At 31.4% G+C, this 16924-nt stretch overlaps 1 long non-coding RNA gene across 9 annotated transcripts; it reads left to right on the top strand.

The window, feature by feature from the left end:
- Positions 1-4039: 4039 nt before the first annotated feature.
- Positions 4040-12364, top strand: LOC103499303 (uncharacterized). Of its 9 annotated transcripts, none has more exons than XR_007823594.1 (7): positions 4040-4420; positions 5925-6258; positions 6356-6445; positions 7772-9459; positions 9561-10260; positions 10528-12020; positions 12121-12364. It is a non-coding gene; the product is annotated as an uncharacterized LOC103499303 (long non-coding RNA). The 9 variants fall into 9 exon arrangements; XR_007823596.1 differs by having other exon boundaries at positions 7838-9459; XR_007823597.1 differs by having other exon boundaries at positions 4045-4420; positions 8917-9459.
- Positions 12365-16924: the final 4560 nt, after the last annotated feature.

The raw sequence follows: 16924 nt of genomic DNA on the forward strand, positions 1-16924 counted from the left end.
GATTTAATGTACTTTACTGTTCTAATATCTCTTCTCCATTCATTGTAATTGGAGGAGGTTTATGTTCAACCTTTCCATCGTGTTGCTTACTTCCACGCCAATTGTGATTTCAGGCAGATAACATCGATGACCCTTAAAAGAAATATTTCCTCTAATCCCAAACGATGATGTAACCTCTAAATTGTAGATAATTCTATGGCTAAGCATGCTTTAAAAAATTATAGAGAAGAATAAAGAAGAAGAAACTTACGATCGTTGACGTCTTTGTATCTACAAAACTCTAAATTGGAGAACACCACCACTTGGAAACCTTCCTATTCTCTAGATTGAGATGGTTTATGGGAACCAAATTGGATTAAGGGAATTTTTCTTTATAAAGAAAATTGGAGAGTGTTCACTGTATTCGAAGAACTCACATTCTATTTTGTTATGCAAAAAATCTCTCTTCTTCAGACAGAAGAAGTGAGAAGTTAAGAGAATAAATGGGAACGTGGGAAAACCACTCAGGTTCCCTATTAATTTAATAAATATATATTAAATTAATATATATTAAAATAAATAATTAAATTAAATTAAATTAAATTAAATTAAATTAATGATTAATTAAATCATATTTAATTAATTTTTCATTTAAATCATATTTAAATGAATATCTCTTGCATAACCTATAGTTTTAATTTAATTAATTTATTTAAATCAAATTTAATTAAATCAAATTAAACTAAACTATTAATTAATTCTCCAATTAATTAATTTCTAAATTAAATATCTTATATTTAATTTAATCCAAAATTTGAATCATATACAAATATTAAATTTCTCTCATAACTTATAGTTTTAATATGTATCACATACACATTAAAATTTAACCTATAGTTTTAATATAAATATAATTCACATTAAATTAATATTTGAACTCATTCAAATATTTTATTCTCTCTTAATATAATTTTGAATCATATCCAAAATTAAATTTATATAATAAAGTTTAATTAAAATATAAACTTTATATTATAATGTATCAACATACACATTATACTAATTCCCAAAGTAAATTTGAACATTTCAAATGACAACCAATATAAATACATCTCATTACTCTTTATGAGCTAAGAAGGGGACTAATGGACCAACAGATCAAAAGCTACAATGATACGAGATTAATTGGCTAAACCCATTAACCACATTAATCAATATTCGTTAACTATGTGTACACTCCACTAAAAACTCACAGCTGAACTGTTATCACTGTAGATATATTTTTGTGTCCAAAAATATAGACCAATACCAGTAAGTTAGTCCTTCAAAGTGTTCGTAACACCTGTTGGGTCAAATTACCGTTTTACCCCTAGGTTACTTCTAGTCCCTAAATATCAGTGCTCCTCTAATAAACAACATGTTTATGATCCAACCACTAAACAGAAATCCCTCTCGTGCCATAGAGAGGGTAAGGCCTTTTATTCAAGTCCCGATGACACCATTTAAGGGAACACTTATCTACTTACCCTAAAGTCGGGAAGGACTGAATTCCATCTTGTGTGATTATGTTCCCAGCTCCCAACAAGGATTGAGTTCCATCTTGTGTGATTATGTTCCCAGCTCCCAACTCGGTCTTGTCCCCAAAATGATAAGCATATTGAGTCGGCAATCTGGCCACTCTCACCCTTATAGATCAAAAGACAATCCCTTGCAAACAGGAGTTCATAATACACTCAAGATTAAGACTAAGTTACCTAGGTCATCCTAATGAAATAGAAACCTAACTAGTTAACGGAGTTACATCTAGTGATTACTCTTTCGTGGTCCGGTCTTATGCAAACTCATTGCATAGGATACCCTCACTCGCATGTCGCATACATGAACGCATTGGATCAATTTGTTTGTATCAAATACAAAGTGAGACGTATCTATAATGTTACCAGGATAAGGTACCCAACCTTAACCCTATACTACAAACCCTTTTAAGCTGATCTTGAACATTGATTCTCGTATGTCTCTACATATTGTTCAAGACTCATCAAACAGCTTAGGATGTTAGTTTATTGGATTTAGGTTATTAAGACAAAACTAATAATATAATCAATAACACTTCTTGAAAATACAATAATAAAACACTTTATTAATAACGGTCGTCAATGGATTATAATTACTATCTACGAGTTTTAGGACATAAAACCCAATACATCTAATGTTGTTTCATATTCATAATCCCCATCACCTAATACACTTTGGTCCCATCATTCAAAATTTGTTTTCTTGAACATGTGTAGTTGTTAATTAAGTGTAAGGTTGCTTTCTATGTTCGACACTATTTTTACTAAGTGTGAATAACATGTGAGGTTAGCCAAGAAAAAATCCTTAGAATTGATTTTCATGACAAGAGTCATCTGGAAACAAAATAAAACACACATAAATCGGTATTTTGTGATGAATCTCGGAAAATCTAAAGTAGTCTTGATCGAGATTGCATGAATAAGCAATAAAACTCAGACAAGATTACACCGAGATGCCACAACATTGCACTGGGTTTTGCATCCAATTACCCTAAAAAATGCATGTGAAACTCATCTGATCTTGAGACTCCTTCAACGAAGCTTGGGGCAAAGTCATAAATCTCGACCGAGATTCATCATCTGCACGGACCAAGATTCATTAAAAAGCTTAGATTCCTCGAAAGAGTTCACAAAAAACTATAAAATCAGCCCAAATTAACTCAACAATAACTAAATCAAAGCACCAAAACTACAGAGTTTCCCATCTGCGTCAAATTTCAAAGTTAAATAGTAAAAACATAAACTAAAAACTAAGGCCTAGACTATGGAATCCTTCAATGTAATTCACCTTAATAGATTTTCAATTCTTGGATGAGTTCTATAAATTTGGGGATGCAAGAATTAAGGAAATTTGAAAGTCTTTGGGAGTTCTAGCTTAGTTCTCGAGTGAAATGATAAAAGTGTTTAAGGTTTCATTCTCCTAATAATGCGAAGACTTTCGTTCACTCTTTCTTGCGCAAGTTAGTTCGCACTCTCATCTCACCTCCATTCAGTTTAAACTTACACTTCTTTATACTATATAGATGATTCTTTTATACCACCTGAATGAAGAATGAACCCTAGAACTAAGTTTTGATATCAATTCCCTGTGTTCGACCCTAGATTAAGGACACCTATTATTTCACTTATACTTGGGCAAGCAGTAGGAAAACTTGTACCCAACGAGGACCTAGTAACTACGTGAGAACGAGAGACATAGAGAGCACATAACATGCAATGATCATGCCTCATCGTATAGAATAAGATATAGACATACATAACACCAAACACTAAGTCTGAATCCCACCAGAGTGGCTTGGTCGACGGTTGCTTCCCACGACGCATGCTTTCAACTCCAACAATGCATGCTTTCAACTCCAACAATGCATGCTTCCATCCATTAGTGTCGGCGCATGATCAGTGGTAGGTGAAAATGTATGGAGTTATGTGGTAGGGGAATACGTGGGGGAAGGAGTGTGACAACGCAAAGGCTAGGAGAAAGGGGAAAACATGGGTTATGTTATAGTAGAGGAAAACCTAGGGGCTTGGGACATTTTGGGAAAAAATAGAAATTAGGAATTTTTTTTATTTTTTTTAATTCTTCAAAATGGGTTAAGAATATATTTTTTATTAAATAGAATTTTTTTAATAAATAAACCATAAATTAGTAATGGGAAACGAATTTAAGATTATATTAAATAATTAAAAATGAAAGAAAACTTCATACTATAGGAATTAAAATGTTATTTTAAGTAATGTTTAATTAAGAGGTAACCGAGAAAAGAGAGAAAAAAATAGATAATATCATTCATACTTTTTTAAAAAGTAATGCTATTTTAATCACTAACACTACAACAAATTAGCCTTTCAATAACAATTTTTAATAATATATATTACAAAATATTATTAAAGAAAAGAGAATAGATGTGCGGGGGAATTATAAAAAAGAAAAGAAAAGTAGGCGGGACTAAAACATAATTAAAAGAAAAGAAAGCAGAACACGTGATCGAATTAATTTTGGACGATTCTTCTTCTCCTTTAAACTTTCTTCCTTCATTCGTGCCTCCTTCTTCTGATCTCATCTTCTCGATCTCTCTAATTAATTTCGTTCCTCCTCCTTCTTTCAACTTTCATTCGCAGAACGCGTGACCTAATTAATTTTAACCTCATCTTCTTTCATAACTCTCCGTCTTTCGACCTCATCTTCTCTGTTCTCTTCAATCTTCAACTAACACTTTCGTTCCAAGCTCCATCTGGTTAAGCTAATATTTAAGGGGTTTTTCAATCTCTCGAAATCCTCAAGCTCTACCTATCATGAAATAATAAGGTAGAGCGTAGCATAAGTTGATGAGGAGGACTCTTTTGGATGATCAATCCGTCTTCATTTGGTATGCTCAACTTTTTGCTGTCAGCCTAATTTTTCTATTCTTCGACTCGTCTATCTTGTTTCGATTTGTGGTTGTTTGATGTTTGTGATGAATATATTAGTAAGTTAAGTCTTGAGTTGTTTGATGTTTATGGAAATCCTTTTAGTCGATGTTGATTTTGTCTTTGGTTGTTTGATGTTCATAGAAAATCCTGCATATTGATATATTGTCCCCATCAATCTCCTTCTGATCAATCAAGTTTTTAGTAGTAACATGACCATAAAAATATCTTCAAATTCCCCATTGGCGAGCTACCCACGACCTCGTGTTGGTAGATAAGTGCCTGGAGAGGTTGTTGTTTGTGTTCCTCTATTGCATCTTTCTAATTTTCAAATAAATGATTGGCTAGAGCTTTCGACTAATCGATATGCGCTTATGGTTTTGATGCTTCCATCAAATAGTACTAGACAATGACTTGTTCTTGAGTTGGATGCGATTGAAGTTGTTGCTAATTAGGTATTCATTATCTTCTTGGCATTTTTAATCAAACGCCTCCATGTAATTTTATAAGTAGTTACATGCAACATGTTTGTCTAGAATTTCCATCTATCACTGCTTGTCATGGTTAATTTTAATCTATAACTCAGAACAGGTAAAGGAGTTAGTTTGTTTAACCCTGCTGCATTGTGAAGCTGAATCCTTATAATAAGCTTTGTTTTATGTTTATTGAAAACCCTGCATATTGGTTATAAATAACACTATTGCATATTGGAAAACCATGCTAGAATGTGAAGGTTACATTAAGGATATAGATTGAAACTTCTAACATGGTTTAGCTTGAGATCAACCGAGCAAGAACTTAGAGTAGTCAACACCTTTATCCAAACACTTATTGATGAAACTAGGAGCTTGGTTGGACAGTTAGTTGACTCTTTTCTTATATCATATCTTGCGAGAAGCTTCGAAATGGGTTCTGTAGTAAGCTTTGGCATTAGATTAGCATTTTCATACGAAGAAAAATCATCTTTGACTTGTACTTATGATCTCAACTTTCTCTGCTTCTTCTCCTCTCTAATTGGTCTACCATTATTTGTACAGGCATAGATCATTCATTCTTTTTATTCTTTAAGTTTATATACTTATGGTTCATAATTCTCTCAAAGCACGTCAAGATTGAACTCATAGCTTGGTCTCATAGTTGCAGTTAACTTAGAGTACTCTTGAATATGAACAATGAGAATCGCTTTCTTTTTTTCTAAATAAAATGGGAAAACATTGGTAATGGTGAACAATATTTTGTCTTCAATGCTTAGTTTTTCATTTTCATCTTCTTTATACATTCTAAGAAGAAATTGTTATTTATGATTATTGTACAAGTGTGAGTATGTTTATAGATGTTATTTATGGGCATTGAAAATATGCTACTTATGTACCATTTTCCACCTTTCAAATTTTCTCTATTAAAATGTTACAACTTACTAATAAGAATTTAATGAAACTTTTAATCCTATTGTTTATGTTGTAGTTAAAGGAACAACTGGAGATATCAACACAAAGATTGGAAGAACTTAGAAAAGATCTTTGTTTCCTTGATTATTTTTTGTTCCATGTAGAAGAGAAAGACTCGTTTAGAAATGGTCGATAAAGTTTCTAGAAAAATATATGTGCATATAGGTCCCAAAATAAATACATGTTGAGTTTTATGGAGGTTCTGCAACTTATTTTGGATCATTCTTTTAGATATCATGATTGCACTTGAATTTAAAGCCTTAGAGTGTTTCCTTTTCGGGTTTCTCAAATAGAGGAGAGGTCGGAGAGAGAAAGAAAAACTTATGGTTGAGTTGCAAAAGAAAGCCAAGGTAAAAAATTATTTTATAAGTTGCAACCATGATACTTTTGTTGTGGTCTGATTGTAGCCCTGTCCTTCAATTATAATTAATATCGACTTTGATCTAGAAACTGAATCTCTTACCATTGATCGCGCTGGATTGGTGACATTGAAGTTTGGGTTAAAGAACCTTTATCTTTTTTAAGCTCCTAGTTAAGGTAAGATCTCAATCTCTCAAGCATTATTATTTTTTAAAGTTCATGGATTTTTATTTGTGCATAAATATGATTATTTGCATATTATCGGTTAAGATTTTTTTATTTTAGCCTTTGCTTATTTATCATTGTAATGTGTTAGTTTTTTCTTTTAGTGATGATGTGATTATTACTTTGTTGATGTTAATGATGATTATTACTTTGTTGATGTTACCTTCATATGCTAGTATTATCAATTTCACTTTGGGTAGAGTTAGTTCTCTATTACATTTCACGTTCTTGTAGTAATAATTTGAAGATATAATGTTTCAAAAAGATTGGGTTCATTTGAACAAGTAAGGGAATGACAATTTTTTAGCTAACTAAAATAGATTAATATAGTTAGTTATATTAATTACAAACTTGAATCTTTTTAATGGAGCAACCAATGAATATCTAAGGGGAGCATGGAACTTTGTAAAACAAGTAGAGAACATGTTGGGTGGAGTGGACAAAAGTCCATGTCCATGCAAGACATGTAGGAACATGAATCATCAAACATATGATGTTGTATATGAACATTTGGTTATAAAAGGTATCGATCCTACTTATAGGTTTTGGTACCATCATGGTGAAGAAGTGTCGGTAGAGTGTATGTTTAATGGTCAACCATTTTGTAGTACTTCTTTCATGAGCGATGAAAAAGTTGATGAACCATTCGTAAACAGTGATGTTAATCAAAAGGTCATAGATGCAAACACTTCCTTGTATCCTCATTGTACAAAATATACAAGAATGTCAGTTGTGGTATCTTTATATAAGATAAAAACTACTAACGATTAGACCGATAAAAGTTTTACAAGCCTTCTAGAGTTATTGCACGATATGCTACCCTCTAACAATGTTATCCCAAAAGAATGAGACAGGATGTTCAAACAAAAGTGTTAAGATACTTTCCGTTGATTCTAAGACTAAAACGAATGTTCCAAATGCATGATGTAGTTGAATTACTAACATGACATATGAACCATAAAAGTAGTGATGGGAAGATACGTCTTCCAGTTAATTGTGTTTTATGGGACTCAATTGGCACAAAGTGTCCCGACTTTTCTAATGATCCACAAAACTTGAGATTCAGTCTTGCAACCAATGGTTTCAACCCATTCTCTAACCTTAGTAGTAGGTATAGTTGTGGGCTAGTCATGCTTATGACATTACAACCTACTTTCTTGGTTATGCATGTCGAATGAAAATATAATGCTGACTTTACTGATTCCTAGTCCTAAACCACTTGGCAATGATATTGACATTTTTTTGGAACCATTAATTGATGACTTGAAATTGTTATAGGAAAAAGTGGAAGTTTACGATATAATTAGCAAACCAAACTTCAATTTGAGAGTTGTGCTTATGTAGACGATCAATGACTTTCCTGCTTATGGAAATCTTGCTGGGTGTAAAACAAAGGCAAGACGACATGTCCAAATTGTGGGGAGCACACACATTCTCAATGGTTGTACCATAGTAAGAAAATAGTGTATATGGGTCATAGACGTTTTTTACCTTCATCTCATTCGTATAGAAGAAAGAAGTCATGGTTTACATTATCTACTAGAAAGAAAATTACGTTATCTGATGAAGTGTTCAACCTTGCACGTTAATATGTCTTGTTCAACACTGAAGTAGTTGAACCATACATAGAGTAAGTGATGTATCAATTGTACACCATTTATCATCTTTTGAAGATTATGTTCGAATTTTAATCAGTGATACATCAAATATTTTAGAATGCATAGGAAAGAATTTATCCTATCAAATAAAAGATTTGCAAAAATATTGACACTCAACTAATGAAGGTTCACTTAGAATAATTTCCTATTTGGTTGAAAGAGAAGGTAATGTTTTGCTTACTTATGGCAATGGTCTCAATCATGAATTCATCTAACTATATACCTTTTAATTGGAACAAATTTCATTAGATGTCAATAACATAAAAGACTCAGATATATTGAAAAGGCTTGCAAATAGACCACGCAAGGCAACAATGTCATTTTCAGGTTATATTATCAATGGCCAACGGTTACATATTAAAGATCGACTCAAAATAGTGGTGTTTCAATTGATGCAAGTACAATATGTAGGTCAAGTGCTGGAGATGGATCTCCAAATATTGATGTGGTTACATATTATGGAATCCTAACTAAAATAATTTTATTAGATTACTATGTCTACTGGCTTCCATTGTTTAAGAGTGATTGGGCTAAAATCCATAATGGTATTAAAGTTAACGATGGATTTACACTTGTTAATCTGCATCAAAACCAAAGTCTATTCTCACGTGAGCCATACATTCTTGCATCACAAGCTAATCAAGTTTTTTATGCAAGAGAAAATGACAATTCTCCTTGGTATGTTATATTGAAAGCATCACTGAGAGGATTTCATGAATTAGACAAATATGATGAGAATGTTGATACAAGCTTTATGGGTGACAGATCCTCCCTAGCACTTGATGATATTGATGATAAGTTTGAATATCACAACAATTCACGGGACGATTGTGAAGGCATCTTATTATGATAACTTATGACTTACGATCATTTTGTAAATTTGCACTAACATGTCACTTGTGGCCTTTTTATGAATTTCCACTCATATAGAGTTAGTGGTCATTTTGTAAATTTACATTCATAGTGCATACATAGGGACACTTGTATAATATTAGTTTGTTTCTTTTTCTTTTCTTTTCTTTTTTTTTTTTGTGAATAGTGCTAGCCATTCAGTTTTTAAATATGCACAGAAAATTGGTAGGTGGTGTGCATTGTGAATCATTTCAATTTGTAACACTCTACAGATATTTTACATGTATAATCAATATATATAAGTGTTCTCTTTATTCTCACTTGTTATGCTCTACAAATATTCTACTCTTAAACCATCGCTATGCAAGCTAGTGCTTGTTTTTTTTCTCAAGTTGTGTAAACTATTTAAGTCAAGGAGTTTCAACCATTGACTAAGACATGAAGTCAAATATGCATGTAAGTTATCTTTAAATATATTTTTAGATAGAAGATATCATACACACATACACATATATATACATATATTATTATACTAATTTCAATGCTTTATGTCGTAGGATTTTGATAAAGAACAAAGTGGACTAATCGTTGGTAAGAAATCGAAAAGGCTTTGTTCTACAACACATACACTAGAACGGCGATGATCTGATCGAACCTTTGTTAAAACATCATGGAAATTTGCAAAGTCATTCAGTATGGACTAAACTCAACCTGGTAACGATGATGAAGAGAATGAGGGAGAAGCTCTTCATTTAAGAGAGAGAGAGAGAGATTAGGGAAACATCACTTCTCCATGACCCACTTCACCATAGTAACGTAGATTGTGAGGAAGCTACTACTCCACTTCCATCTTCACATGTCAATGCAATCATTCATCCCTAGTCTAAAAGACCACAAAATAGGCCGTTAGACTCACCTGTTGGTCGTACTAGATCAGTAGTTCGTAAATTACTCATTGAAGAGGTTCAATCTCAGTTGGAGGAAAATGAAAATGTGAATTGTGAGAAAGTTCATACCAAGGAACTAAGTCCCAAAAAGACTAGAGGTCAGATGAAGATGCAAACAATAGCGATGGAGCCTGAAATGAAACTAGATATAAGGTATAACGTATATGGACTGTGGAGAGCAAGCAAATCTTACCTAAAATTTGGGGACGCCTCAAATGACGAGGAGTTGAATAAACTCAAGCGAACTAACATTTCTTCAATGCATGATTGGAATGACTTTGTCAAACATAAAACCAGCACAACCTTGAAGGTATGTTTGTAGTATGAAAGTTGATGGCATTTAGTTCTTTGGTTCAAGGTATAGAAACAAGTTTAGTTTTAAAACCTTTATTAGTATCTCGTTGAGTATGATTTTCAGATAAAAAGCAAGTTTAAAGATATGAAACGGAAGCAACTTTCTCACTCATATAGTCATAGAGTCTATGCTCGACTAGCTGATGATTTGGTATAATTTTATGTAATTAATAACATTATTATATTTAACACGTATAACTAATTTATAACTATTGTGTTTCAGTGTAGAAAAATTCTTCTTCTTCAACTCCGCTTACCCGAGTAGATGTTTAGACGAAGGCACATGTGAAGAAAGATGGAACACTTATCAACTCACAAGTGGCCGACACTCTGGTTGGTTTATCTTTTGTATTTTTTATTTTATGTTTTCATTTTTTTATAGTTGTTGCCATTTGTTAGGTTGTTGTCATTTTTATAGTGGCTACCATTTTTTATAGTTGCTACCATTTTTTATAATTATTGCCATTTTTTATGTATCAATCTCTTGTTAGGTTGCTACCCATTAGGTAGTGAGATTTAGTTGAAGTAGGTTTTAAGTGTTGTGACTTTCTCTAATGGCTTCTATCCCCCCCCCCCCCCCAATTGATCTTTTTTATATGTCGCATGCTTTATTTACTGTTTAATTTGTCGTTTGAGTAATGCCATTTGAGTATTGATTTCTTTAACTAAATGACTTGTTTGATGAACTATGTTTAGATGCCACTTGTTTCGATCTCTTGTTAGGTTCCTGCCCATTGAGTAGTGAGATTTAGTTGAAGTAGGTTTTAAATGTTGTGACTTTCTCTAATGCCTTCTCTCTCCCCCCCCCCCTCCCTCCAATGATCTTTTTTATGTCCCATGCTTTGTTTACTGAGTATTGATTTGTAGTTGGATTGTTGCCTTCAACTAAATGACATGTTGTGACTGTCTCATGTCACCCACCATGACTTTTGAATAGCTAGTATGATTTTTGGTTAGAAGCGTATTGAACAAAATTGTGTGGCTTCTTGGAGTAGTATAATTGATCAATTAGTAGAGTTTTCAGTCCCGATCAAGGCTATGGTAAGAGGATTAGGATTTGGTGTGGCTCTATCGAAGGCGTCTACATCAATTGACAATGATAAAACCATTGCATCTCTTGAAAGAAAATGTATCAACCTAACGTCATATGTAGATGGGCTGAAAAGTGTGGTGGCTTCCTTACTAAAGAACAAGGTAAATTTGTCTTAACACTCTTAAAAGTTCATAAACTATGTTTTACACATTTTGACATTGTTGTTTATATAGGAAAAAAATAAGTGATGACAATTGTAATAATCCTGTTAGAAGAGTACCATTATCGACACATATTCCTTTTCCGACTCCTACTCCAATCATAAATTTCCCATCGGTAAATTCATTTGTAACATTTTTGTTCCTTTGTTATTTTAAATTATTATTGTTTGAGATTTTTCTAACCATATTATTGTTGAAAAAGAGTGTTACTACTAACACTCCCCGTAAGTGCTTGCTAATAGATTGGGTTGGTTTAGTCAATCATTGCTAAAGGTAGATGGTCTTCCAATGATCCATCAATTCTTATCCATTATGTACCTCTTGGATCCAACGTAGTTCATGTGTGGGTTGATACGGTGAAAATACCCAATTCCTTCTTATGGCGGCCTACCTCTGACATTATTGTTATTGATGATGCTCTGGGCACTACTATAGAATGACCGATGGATAAAGTCAAACTATGTAAGAAAATTTATTTACTTTGTGAATTAGGTATTTATTAGTTCTTTAACTAATTTATCGTTAGAGTTAGATAAAGATATTTCTTTTTATTTTTTGTTAGGTGATTGATGTGTGGAGAAAACATTGGAGCAACACATATATGTGGGATAATTTAACCGCTACAATTTAAACATCTTTTTCAATCCTATCAAAATTTTGGGACTTTGGAACTTAGTTTTGATGATATGAAGTCATTTTATCTGAACTAAGAATTTACTTGTTCTAATAGTTAAGGACGTTGAAACTTAGCGTCGATGATTATTTCAAACTTAACCTTTGAATGAATATAATGTTTTTTTTTTGTATGTTATAAATTTGAATATTTTGGTTATAATTATGATTGTAGATTTGGATGAATGTGAATTATACTTTTCTAATATGGAAAATTACGACTTGATATGTACATATCTATATGATTATATATTTATTTTACAATAATAATATTGGATAGGTGTTATTAGATCAATTATAGTTATGTTTGTAATATTATAGAAAATACCATGGAGGGTCCATCAACAATAAAGTTTGTGTGGAAATGGGGTATTTACAATTTGTTTCAATTACGATAACTTTTTACTACGACGACATTCATTAAACGATACAAAAAATTATTTATAGCATTTTTTCAATGTTATTAAAACAACTATTGAATGATTTTGATAATGCTTTTCAAACGCAACAAAAAAACACTACAAAAAATCTTTTATAGCATTTTTGCAATGTTATTAAAAACACTATTGAAACATTTTGATAGCGCTTTTCTAATTTAAAATAAAAAGCTATAAAATGTCTTTTATAGCGCTTTTCGAATGTTATTGAAAACGCTATTGAAACCTTATAGCGATTTTCCGACGCAATAAAAAACGCTATCAAAACGTTTCGATAGCGTTTTCTCTCACGTTATAAAAAGAATTTAGAACATCATATTTGTGCTATTGCTGGGGACACATTATAGCGTTTTGTATAGTGGTGGAAAAATGTTATGAAAAGTCATGGACTTTTAATAACATCGACTATGACAGCATTTCGAAAACCCTATCGAAAATCAATGATAGCATTTTTTGGATGCTATCTAATTAATATTTCTTGTAGATTATATTATATAGCTTTACAAACTTAAATTGTCGGTAGACAAAATAAATTATGTCATTATTGATTAAACTATGTTCATATGGACAAGTGAATCAATTTAAATTAAAATTTGGAGTTCATATAAATTAAAACTCAAAACTACTAAATATATTAATTTAAATCTTAAACTATTGTATCTAAATAAATAGATAGTTTAGGTTAATCTTTAGTGATTTATAGTTTACGTTTTAATTTCTATTTATGTATTTTGGTACAATAACTATATAAATGGGAAATCAATCTTTGAAACTCGAAGAACGATATATCACGAACTATACTAGTATTACTATGTATTTGAGTTTATGTTTTTTCTTTAATTAATTTGTAAGGCTTTGATCCGAAAAAGGTGTCTTATTGGGGGAAAAGCCTTGTTGAAAAGTTGTTTGGGTAAATGTTGAGACATCCCGTAGGGAAAGATGCAGAAGAAAGTAGGCGACGCGAAGAGAAAGGCATTAGCCAAATGATTCTATAGCATGAAGGTGAGTAACGAGATAGGAATAGATGGCGAGAAAGGCGATGCGTTGAGCGATGCATTAGCAAGATACCACGAGAAGCATCGATACCCTAAAGATTGAGGCAAGGAAGTAAATGTCTTGTCAAGCAACATGGCAACTCGCTGTGGGGAAAAGAAACGATTGTAGCTTTTTTGGGAAGAGAACAAGAACAGTAGGACAATTAAGAGTTTGGCTTCTCAATGAGATAAGGTGTATGTCTCAAGGGAAAAGTCAAATCTCCGCCTGGCGAACAAGCAACGTGTCAAGCTCGTATTGGTAGCATAATGTAGTATGCGTTAAGATGATACATGTAAGACACATAAGTTATCCTTGGATGTGAAAGATCTCTATAAATAGGACCGAAGAGCCCAAGAAAAAGGTAGTTTTCCAAAAAGAAAAGAAAAGAAAAGTGTAGACTTTTCTAATGAAGGAAAAAGAAGAAAGTTTCGAATGTTGAACGGATAGATCCTTCAACCGTCGAACGAAAAGAGGAAGCTGGAAGTCAAGAAGGGAGAAGTTAAGGCTAAGATTTTGTGTAAGCACCTTGTGTTTTCATAAGCTGTTATTTAAATATAGTTTATGGTTACTCAAGCAATAGCTTGTAAGTGACAAAAAATGATTTACATATGTGTTGTGCATAACGTTATAATTTTGTTTTACGAGCATTGTTAGAAAGAAATGAATGTGGTTTTTATAACTTGTTTGAGTGATCAAATATGTTTTATGAATCTTATTTCCACGTTTTTAAGAACCATGCTGGAATATGTTTTATGGAAAGGGATAAATGTTTCGGCTAAGTAGTTTAATTATAGTTAAGATACCTCTAATTGTTGTGTGGTTTGTGCTGTTGGTAAATGAATACTCAGGTTGCATATAGATGGAATGTATCATATTGAAAGAGAATTGAAGTAGAGTGATGTGAGAAAAAATAATAGAGAATGGGAATATATTTGATATAAAAGACAAAAACAAAGGAATGGATGACACATGTATAACAGGAAAAGTGCAATTCCTTGTAATTATTCAATACAAGACTTGTACCTTTCCTTGGATTCCTTAAATTTCATAAAGTGGAGATAATAAATTTAAATTTGGAAACAATGCCCCCCACCACCACTTTTTCTGCTTCATCTAAGTTTGGGCATTTCATTCTTTTTCATGATTTTGTACATAATGGGCCCACCTCTACTTGCTTTAATGACCCTTCTGCCTCTTTTTTAGAATCCTACAAATTAAATTAAACTCCTTTCAACAAAAATCTAAACTAAACTAAAATTTATATTTATGTTTGAGGAGTTTCTAATGCAATTAAACTTTCTATGTAAAAAACTAAAAAAACAAATATTACAAATACCTTTCTTTCATGAAAATAATATTTTAATCATTTAAACTTGGTTTGTAATTCTTTTGCTCAAGTTTATAACAATTTAATTTTTTATTTTCAATTTTCTAACACAAATAAATTTCTTTTTATCTAATTGCTTTTTTATTATTATTTTGTGATGTTCACTTTACGTTCTGTAAAATAAGTGAATCTCTCGTTGGTTTATCGTTTTATTTATAATTTATCATTTTATTTATGCAAAATCTCATAAACTTTGACACTAATTTCAACAATAATTGCACTAAATCATTAATTTTAAAGTATAAGGACTACTGAATTTTATCCTAAAAAAATCAATCTAATTTCTTCAAATTATTAAACAAACTAAAATATAACAGAAGAGTTCTCTACTTATATTAAAATATAACAAAATAAACAAAAATATTTATAAAAATAATAAAATGTTATTATCTATCGATGATAGACAGTAATAGGAAGATAATACAAAACGATGAAGATTGATAGATGTTTATTAGTATCTATAGTTGTCTATCAATTTGACAATGAAATTTTAATATTTCTATAAATATTTTGAAGGGTTTTACTATTTAAAACAAATATCCTAAACAACGAATAGATATTTAATTTCATAAAAGATAATTGAATGCTTCTAGACCTATAATTATAAAAATATGTTAAGGTAAGTAAAATAGCAGTGCTCATACTACCATATAGTATATAAAAAAAAATGGCTAGTTAAATAATTAGTAACATTGGAGAGCTTTATCATCTCGAGTGTGTTGATAGTTTTTGATCTCCTAGAAAAGAAAAAGAAACATTAAAACCCCTACTCTAAAGACAGATTGTTTAAATATGAATCATCAACAACGGTAGTTCTAAAACAAATTTAAATTATATTTTTTTTTTTTTTTACTCACAGTAAAGGAAAAATCAAAATATTAGACAGTAAAATTAAACACGTATTGGAAATCTAAATTTTGTTTTATATTTATTGAGTTAAGTTATTTTTGTTTTTGAATTGTGTGATGTGTTAAAGTAAAATTTAGAAAAGTTGGCGGTTAGAAATTGTTGTTTGTATTGAAATACAATTAATAATGACCATAAAAATTTGTAAAGATTCCACTTAATTACGACCACAAATAACTTGTGAACTTTATTATTTTTAATGATGTCTGGCCACAGATTGATTTGTATATGACCAAATACATGTGAGTCAGAAAATTTCACAAATTAATTAAACTATTAAGAGAGATCATAAAATTAAACATAATTCAACACCAATACTATCAATTTACGTACGTACCATTTTTTTAAAAGAAGAAAAAAAGAAAAAAGAACATATTTTGTAGTATTAGAGAGTAGGGAAGAAAAGGAAAAAGAATGAAAATTAGAGTAAGAAAAGATTTGTAAGTGATGTGTTTGTGTGGTAAAGTTATTAAATACAAAATTGAATGAGTATACCTAACTTTGTTGTAAGGCCCTATTAACTCCCACCCTTCACGATGTGACGATTGGCGAATCACAGCCTCTCCTCTCCCTTTCGCTCATCCAAATACTTTGCAGAATTTTCCTTCACAAAAACCAACAACCCAACAAAATTTTAACATACTTCATTTTATTATTCTTATCTCTATTATATATCTAACTCTGTTTTGAGATACCAAAACTGACCCACTTAAACACCGTCGTCCCTTCAAATGGGAAGGAACGTGCGTGTTTGGAAAATAAATCAAACCAATAATATTTAATTTTTTTCAAAAAGATTTACCCACCAACTATACTCCTTTATGATCACCTCTGCATGTTGCTAATTTGATACCTAAATTTTTTATTTTTAATTTTTAATTTTATGCCTTTGAAATATTCATTTGGTTCCGAGTTTGTCTACGTGGATT

This window comes from Cucumis melo, chromosome 9 (genome assembly GCF_025177605.1).
Source record: "Cucumis melo cultivar AY chromosome 9, USDA_Cmelo_AY_1.0, whole genome shotgun sequence".
In the NCBI taxonomy this organism is placed as follows: Eukaryota; Viridiplantae; Streptophyta; class Magnoliopsida; order Cucurbitales; family Cucurbitaceae; genus Cucumis; species Cucumis melo.